The sequence below is a fragment of the Lygodium microphyllum genome, chromosome 8, assembly GCF_053477565.2.
Source record: "Lygodium microphyllum isolate KBCC chromosome 8, Lygodium_microphyllum_v1.1.10, whole genome shotgun sequence".
Taxonomy (NCBI): domain Eukaryota; kingdom Viridiplantae; phylum Streptophyta; class Polypodiopsida; order Schizaeales; family Lygodiaceae; genus Lygodium; species Lygodium microphyllum.
In genome coordinates this window covers 37,815,288-37,822,493 of record NC_141142.1, presented here as the reverse complement: position 1 = coordinate 37,822,493, position 7,206 = coordinate 37,815,288, and the positions used below count along the sequence as shown (strand labels likewise).

General features: G+C 36.7%; 1 long non-coding RNA gene across 1 annotated transcript; it reads right to left on the bottom strand.

Moving 5' to 3' along the window:
- Positions 1-305: 305 nt before the first annotated feature.
- On the bottom strand, positions 306-1,265 carry LOC148032167 (uncharacterized). The gene is made up of 2 exons (XR_015691747.1): positions 915-1,265; positions 306-751 (listed from the first exon to the last, which is right to left on the bottom strand). It is a non-coding gene; the product is annotated as an uncharacterized LOC148032167 (long non-coding RNA).
- Positions 1,266-7,206: the final 5,941 nt, after the last annotated feature.

The following is a 7,206-nucleotide window of genomic DNA, read 5'->3' as shown; positions in this document are numbered from 1 at the left end:
AGTAAACGATTGTGACATTTCTGATAGAGCTTATTGTAAGCAATTGTCAGTCATAGTGCAGCTTGTCGTAGTTGCGAATCTCAAGCGTGTCATTAGTACACATTAATTAGAAATACACATGTATACAAAAACGCGTGGAAAGCATTTATTCATTGGGACATGACATCTAATATTATCGTTCAATATAGCATGACAATATTGTCTATATTGAGAGTTAGCCAAAGACAATCCAACAACAATACGACCAATACTCATTTTCAAAGGAATATTCTAATGATCAATACTCCTCTCAAAGCAAGATTTTACTACGTCCGCTTTTCCGTCTAGAATGCGACTCTTCCAAGTGTAGCTCAGAGGCCCGTATACACTATTGAGACACATCAGTTTGCACCCTAATTAACAGTCTTGATACGAGAATTGGAGCCTATTTGATTTGAGCGCGGGAGTCCAAAAGAAAAGATCTCAATGCTCGTTATATTATGCGTATAGAGGTTGGAGACTCTCAGACTTGTAAGAAAGAAGAAGGATCACATGATGTGTAGCAACATTTACAATAAAAGCAGGAGAAACACCGCCGTTTTATTCTAAAAGCAGCAGAAACACTGCAGGAGAAATATTGGGATTGACGGTTGTCTTATGACGTGCTTCATTTGCCACAGAGAAACTCTTCGATCTCGTTATAACGCCATGCAGTGTGCCTAGGCCGGCTCGCCAACTAGTATATATCACTACGTCTTCAGGCTCCGATTGCCTGCATGCAGTAAAAATGTCGCAAGCAACGAGTATGAATAAAATATTAAGCTAAGATGCAAAAGAGTAACAATAGAGCTAAGTAGAGTAAAAAGCGAGAGGAATCGTGCAGCTCCTGATGGATCACATAATGTCAGCAGAAGACAGAGTGGACGGACAGCCACCTTAATATGTCATCAAGGCTTCTTGCCCTTGCCGTGATCGTCATCGTGACCGTGATGGTGGTGATAATGATGATGATCGTGATGATGGCCGTGTCTGCCATAATCATCTTTCTGATCGGATTTGTAGTGATCATCGTCTTTTTTATTCTTGTCGTCGTCGTCACCAGCTCTCACAAGCACTATGTCACTGCGAGTTATGAGAAGAAAAGCTGCAAGGACGAGGGCGACGGACAGCAGGAGCACGGCTTGCCTCCGTCCATATCCATACGAACGTCGATCCATGGAGATTACTGTTATCGTATGCAGAAGCACGACTGCAATGGCAATGCTATTATAGGACGTCTCTCTGTCTTCTTCACTCTCACTTGATCGGTGTTTCTATGCGCCGTCTTTTTATATCGAGCCTGCCGCTTGTGTCCGAGGCTATCCATCCTTTGGTTGAATCTATCGTCCCACACGCGTCCGCGACTCCGCCGCTGTATTTCCAGTAAAGTGAAGCTTTCTATTTATAACCAGGCAAAAACTTGAAACGTCAAAGACTTCTGGCAGGTTCAGAGAGTTAAGGTTTCTATTTATGACACCGGCATAACCTCTTAGATTCTTCATGTCAACGTTCTAATTCCATCTTCCTTTCCTAGAACCTTCCAAGTCGGTTAGCCTGTACACTCTCGACCGATTGAACTGTTGTGTCTACAGAGCAACAAATTATATTAAAATGTTATGGAGAGCTTTTGACTTCAAGTAAAGAAGTTCTCTTGTTGAATAGCGGTTCTTATTTAGAACAATGCATTTTTGTAGCCAATTTTGTTATATGATATGATCACGTCTCTAGCACTCCAATCTATTGTGATGCGTTCATATGCTGCAAACCATGATCATGCATGGGTACATGTGGTTGTGAAACCGCACTGTCCTGAGCAATTATAAATGTACTAGGAGAGATTAGAGAAAGTGGCAATACTTTGGAGATTCTGCATGACTAAAGCCTCATCTACAATATGTTGGGGAAGTGCACATCTCCTTGAGAAGTGAACGACTTGAAAGCACATTCTTATGTGTGTACTAGTTGAAATTTAAAGGTGCCAATGTCAACATGTGCTTGGACATGCATTTGTCAAGAGAGCTTGCATGTGCTTGGGTTGGGTTATATATGTTAGTAAGTGAACAACACTCCTTTACGATTGTTCATATCTATCATAGGCCCTACTTTAGTTGTCCAATATCACAAGTAGGAGATGGTATTGCAAATCCAACACCATGACCTTATTTTGATCTTAGTTAGGACAAAAAGCCTTCCATGTCTTCCACTATTGATGCCTATATATGAGTGAGAGAGAGAGAGAGAGAGAGAGACAATACTATAATATAGCAATACCAAATTCTAGGTCTTGCTATGTCCTTATCTACAATATGCATGTAATCCATTGATCTAAAATGGCAAGAAAAGAATAAAGATATACATGCATGGAGGAGAATGAAAAATATACAACGAGATGAAAATCCCTGTCAATTTCTGTTGAGAGAGAGAAAGAGAGAATCAAACCATAGTCTCTTCATGGGAAGTTCCAAAATGGAAAAGAGAGGCCAATTATGAATAGAAAAGACTTGAGCATATATTTAGGTGTACTACAAATGAAGGCCACGTGTGATCAATTGAAAAGGTCAAATTTCTCATAATTATTGTAACTATTGTAATAAGTGGAGAATGAAAATCTACATTTTTTCCGGACTACATTATATTCTAATTTAAGGGAAAGTTGTATTTTACAACCCTAGTATGTTGGATGCATTATTACTATAATTATTTTAGATAACGCTATGTAGTAAGGCAAACATTGAAATTTTGTCAACAAGCCACTTGATCCTAAATCATTAGTTGTATAGCCATAGAAGGCATGGGCCACAACTATAGCATGATCTTGCTTGTTAGGAGCATTGGAGAAGCCTCTTAAGGACGTGACACATGACAATAAATCAGTAATCATGAGGCAATAATTTCAAGTTTCAAGGACTTAATTAACATGTTTAACATATATTAGCAATGAGAGGCTAAGTGTGTTCTATTGATAAAGCCAAAAAATTTGCATTTCTCACTCCCACAATAGATGGATTAGTGCTACAATAGGTGGAGAATGAGGAGTTCAATATTATCCTTGTGACACATCTTGAAGGAAGGCAAAGTTCTCAATCAGATGGGTTACATGTGAGTAGTTATAATAAGGCATCCCAAACTAATCTAATAGTATGATACTCTTGTGACTCCTCAATATGCATTTGAAGCATTGGGTAGTAAGGACTCTTAAAAGATATAATGCAAACCAATAAAGTATGTGCAAGCAAAGTGTTACTATTTAGTAGGCATTCTTGCGAGCTTTGTTTCAATTTAGGTAAAGATGGTCGTTTTAATATACTGAATGCTACATTTTGCATTCATATATATGGATGGAATATATATTAGAGATGTTGAGTCTATTTGATATGCAAACAAATCCACTAGAGACTTGGAAGCTATGATTATCACTAGTGAGACATTCAAGGGGGAAAGTAAGATTTTATAGCTACTTGGTGTGACACAGTCAAAATGGGCATGTGACTTCTCTTTTTCTAGAATTATTTAGAAAGGAAAAATAGTAATTCAAGAAGAAACTAACATTTGGTGGGTGGTAGAAACCCCCGGTACCAGAATGATGTCTCCATTATCTGAGGTGAGTGGATGGATAAAGTATTCACTGACAATTTTTTACAGTGCCTCAACTATCTGAGGTGTGAATTGGCCTCAGCTAGAACCTTTTGTTAGATGTCATATTAATAAGTGATATTAATAATTAATTATAAACTTAAACAAAAAAAATTAAAAAGAAAGTTCTCATCCTATCATTGCAAACACCAATATCAATATGGTTTCCCTCTATTATGTTTTGGAACTCCCCCCTTCCCCAAACTACGACTTCTTTTCTTTTCCCTTTTTTTCATTCTAGAAAAAAAAAAATGTACTCTATGCATGGGCTACTAGGTGCATTGACTTTCATGTAAAGAAATGAAACAACACTTTAGTTGAAGAAACAAGTTGAGCTCTGTGTGGTTCTATATTGTTCTAGCACATCCTTATCACGACTTGGAAATCTATATTCTTCGAGGTAAAAAAATACCTCTCTTGATTTAAGGGTTATCCAGTCAACTAATTAACATCTACCATCATCTCCTCTAATAATATGATAATCATACTTCATGCTAAGAAGAACTAATATTTCTTTTCTGTTAGAATCTCGTCTCATTGGTGCACTTATGATTCCCCCAACATGATAAGGCATGGAATAGAGACATCATAGATTCCATTATCAGTCACCATCACTAATCCTTGGTAATCCAAGTTTAATTTTGCAATGTATTATAAGTTTCCTTTCACTATGTTTTGATAAATTAGTATGATTGTATAATCAATATATTCTAATGATTATATTTTTAGTGTTTTGTAATGGTGGGTAACACCAATAATATTAGTGCAGGTTGCTAAGTTAAGGTGGTTCGTAGACAATATGGAAAGCCTTATTGGGTAATTCGCTATATGTATACCCTCTATAACACATGTGTTGAAGGCCTAGTTGTAAATATCCTTATCTATGAATTTTTTCTATATAAAACATAACCCTTTTCTATTCAATCTATAAGTGACCTCTTTATATAGGACCCTTTTGTATGTAAAAAATGTGTAAAAATTGTATTTTAAAACTCCCTTATGTTGAATCCACAAGATACATACATATATTTATTACTAACCTCCTCAAGAAAGCCTTTGAACTATGAGTTTGGATATTTTTAATGGGTAGTGGTCCTTGAGGTTGTATCATCTGATAATAGCCTTGCAATGTGTTATCTTGAGGAAAGGCCTCCTAATACCGCAAATTTTATTGGTACCTTTAGTAGTAGTAGAGCTACTAGTACTAGTAATGGTGGGAAACATTGGTAGTGTTAGTAGCCCCACTGGGATAAGGTGTTGTCCTTTTAGTTTACCTTGCAAAGTATTTTCTTGATGTAAGAGTCACTGAATTTTCCAAAATGTTCTCTAGCTAACCTTGCAATGTGCTATACCAAGGCAACAACCTCCAAATGGGTGCTGCCCTAAGGCAACAACCACCAAAGGTCCCACATTTTATTGCTAGATATAGCAATGTGTTGTCTTGAGGCAACAACCATTAAATGCCCCAAATTCTACTAGTATTTGCTATGATAAGGTGATATCCTTTTACTTTATCTTATAATGTGTTGTCCTGAGGTAACAACCATTGAATGCCCCAAGTTTTACTGATAGCAACAATAGAAGTAGAGCTATTAGTACTAGTAATGGTTGGTAATATCAATATTGTAAGTAAATGCTAGCGAAATGTACTATTTTAATAGTAAGGGCAACCTTTGAGCTATGCCTTTGGCTGCTATGTGTGGGTAGTGATCCTTGAGCTTGTATCATTGGATGGCATACATTTGATTATAGGCCATCATTATACTTATTACCTTGATCTTTTGAGATGTTAAACATAATAATGAGCCTAGTAAGCTCTTGCACTAATGCTTTGACATTGGCTACATTAGTCTTAAAGAGTCCAAGGGCCTTGATACTCACTATCCTAATAGCCTTTATGGTTGTAAGTGTGAAGCACCACTTGAGCTTGAGCTCCTTGAGCTACAATCTAGAAGTGGCTACAACCCTAGAACCAATATTAGCTATTAGGTCATGTGAATAAACCTAGTACTCTATGGTGCTTGTGTTGCTTGCTCTTACTCTTCCTTTGGTTGCTTGAGCTTATTGCTCTCCTTTGCATTGATGATACTCTTCTTCTTTATCCTAGAGTTAAGACTTGAGGAAAGACTTTACCTAATAACTTGAACGATTAATGCCCTATAGCCAACCACATTAGTCTTGATGACTTTAGGGGCCTTGATAAAGCACTATCCTATTAGCTTAGAATAGCTTAGTCTTATGTCTCACCTTAATCCAATGCTTAGTTGTATAGATTGGATATGTAGCATTACCCATTAAGAAAGTATACTGAAGTCATGTTTTTACCTATACTAGTGGGTGCAATCCTAGAACCAATCTTAGCCATTAGGTAATGAGAATAAGCCTAGTATCCTATTGTCCTTAAGTTGCTTTCCCTTTTATCATCTTATGGTAGACAATTGATTGCATCTCATCATTACACTTATTTGTTTTTTATCTTTTGAGATGAAAAGCATCACTATGGGCCTACTAAGGTCTTGTACTTATGCTCTAAAGTTGGCCACATCAATCTTGTGATGACTTTAGGAGCCTTAATATGCACTATCGTTCTAGTTGCAAATGGCTTAGTCTCACATGTCAGCTTAATCCAATGCTTATTCCTATAGATTGGATACATAACACTACCCATCAATATTGTTAGATCATGTGTATAGCTACATGGAATAATGTGATTTCCTTTCATTTTACCTTGGAATATGCTCTCCTAAGGCAAAAGCCACCACATGCCACAAATTTTACTGATAGGGATAGTAGTAATAGATTTACTAGTACTAGTAATGGTGGGTAACATCAGTACTATTAGTAGATGCTAGGATAAGCTACCACTTTGATAGTATGGGAAAGCTTTAGAACATACCTTTGGCTCATTTACATTTAAGCATTTAACCTTGAGAGCTTATTTTAATCGTAAGGCTCATATTACAAAAGAAGAACAAAATTGAGAGCCACTACTTGGACTTCTTCTTTGACAAAGTAAAATGGAGCTTGTGCAATTGACATGGACTTTCCCCCTCTTTCTAATGTGCAATCTCTCTATGTTTCCTTCACAAGCCTTGAATTTTGTGCTTCTTTGGACTTTGTTCACTTGTCATGTAGACAAGTGTAAATTTGCATCAATGTGAGAGACCAAATTAAACCGGAATAGTGCATAGTAAATAATCCCTGACCATTATCCAAGTTGAGCACCCAAAAATAATGGTTATCATCATTTTTAGAAATATTTAAGCCATGATTATGCCATCACTCTATGAGCCACTATAATAATGAATATCAACTATTGCTACACACTAATGAGAAAGGCATGGAATGTGACAAAAACATATGCCACAATCTCTAAGAGAAACCTTAAATTTCTCCTTTCAAACCCAATTCTTAGTCTTGTAGATTGACTGCATAGCATTTCCTCTCAAGTATCTACATGTAGGTCATGTGTCATACCTACCAAACCTTGGACTTCTTCTTATACCGAGCATTATACTTCTTTTCTTGACAAGTTAAAATGATATTTTGTAGTTG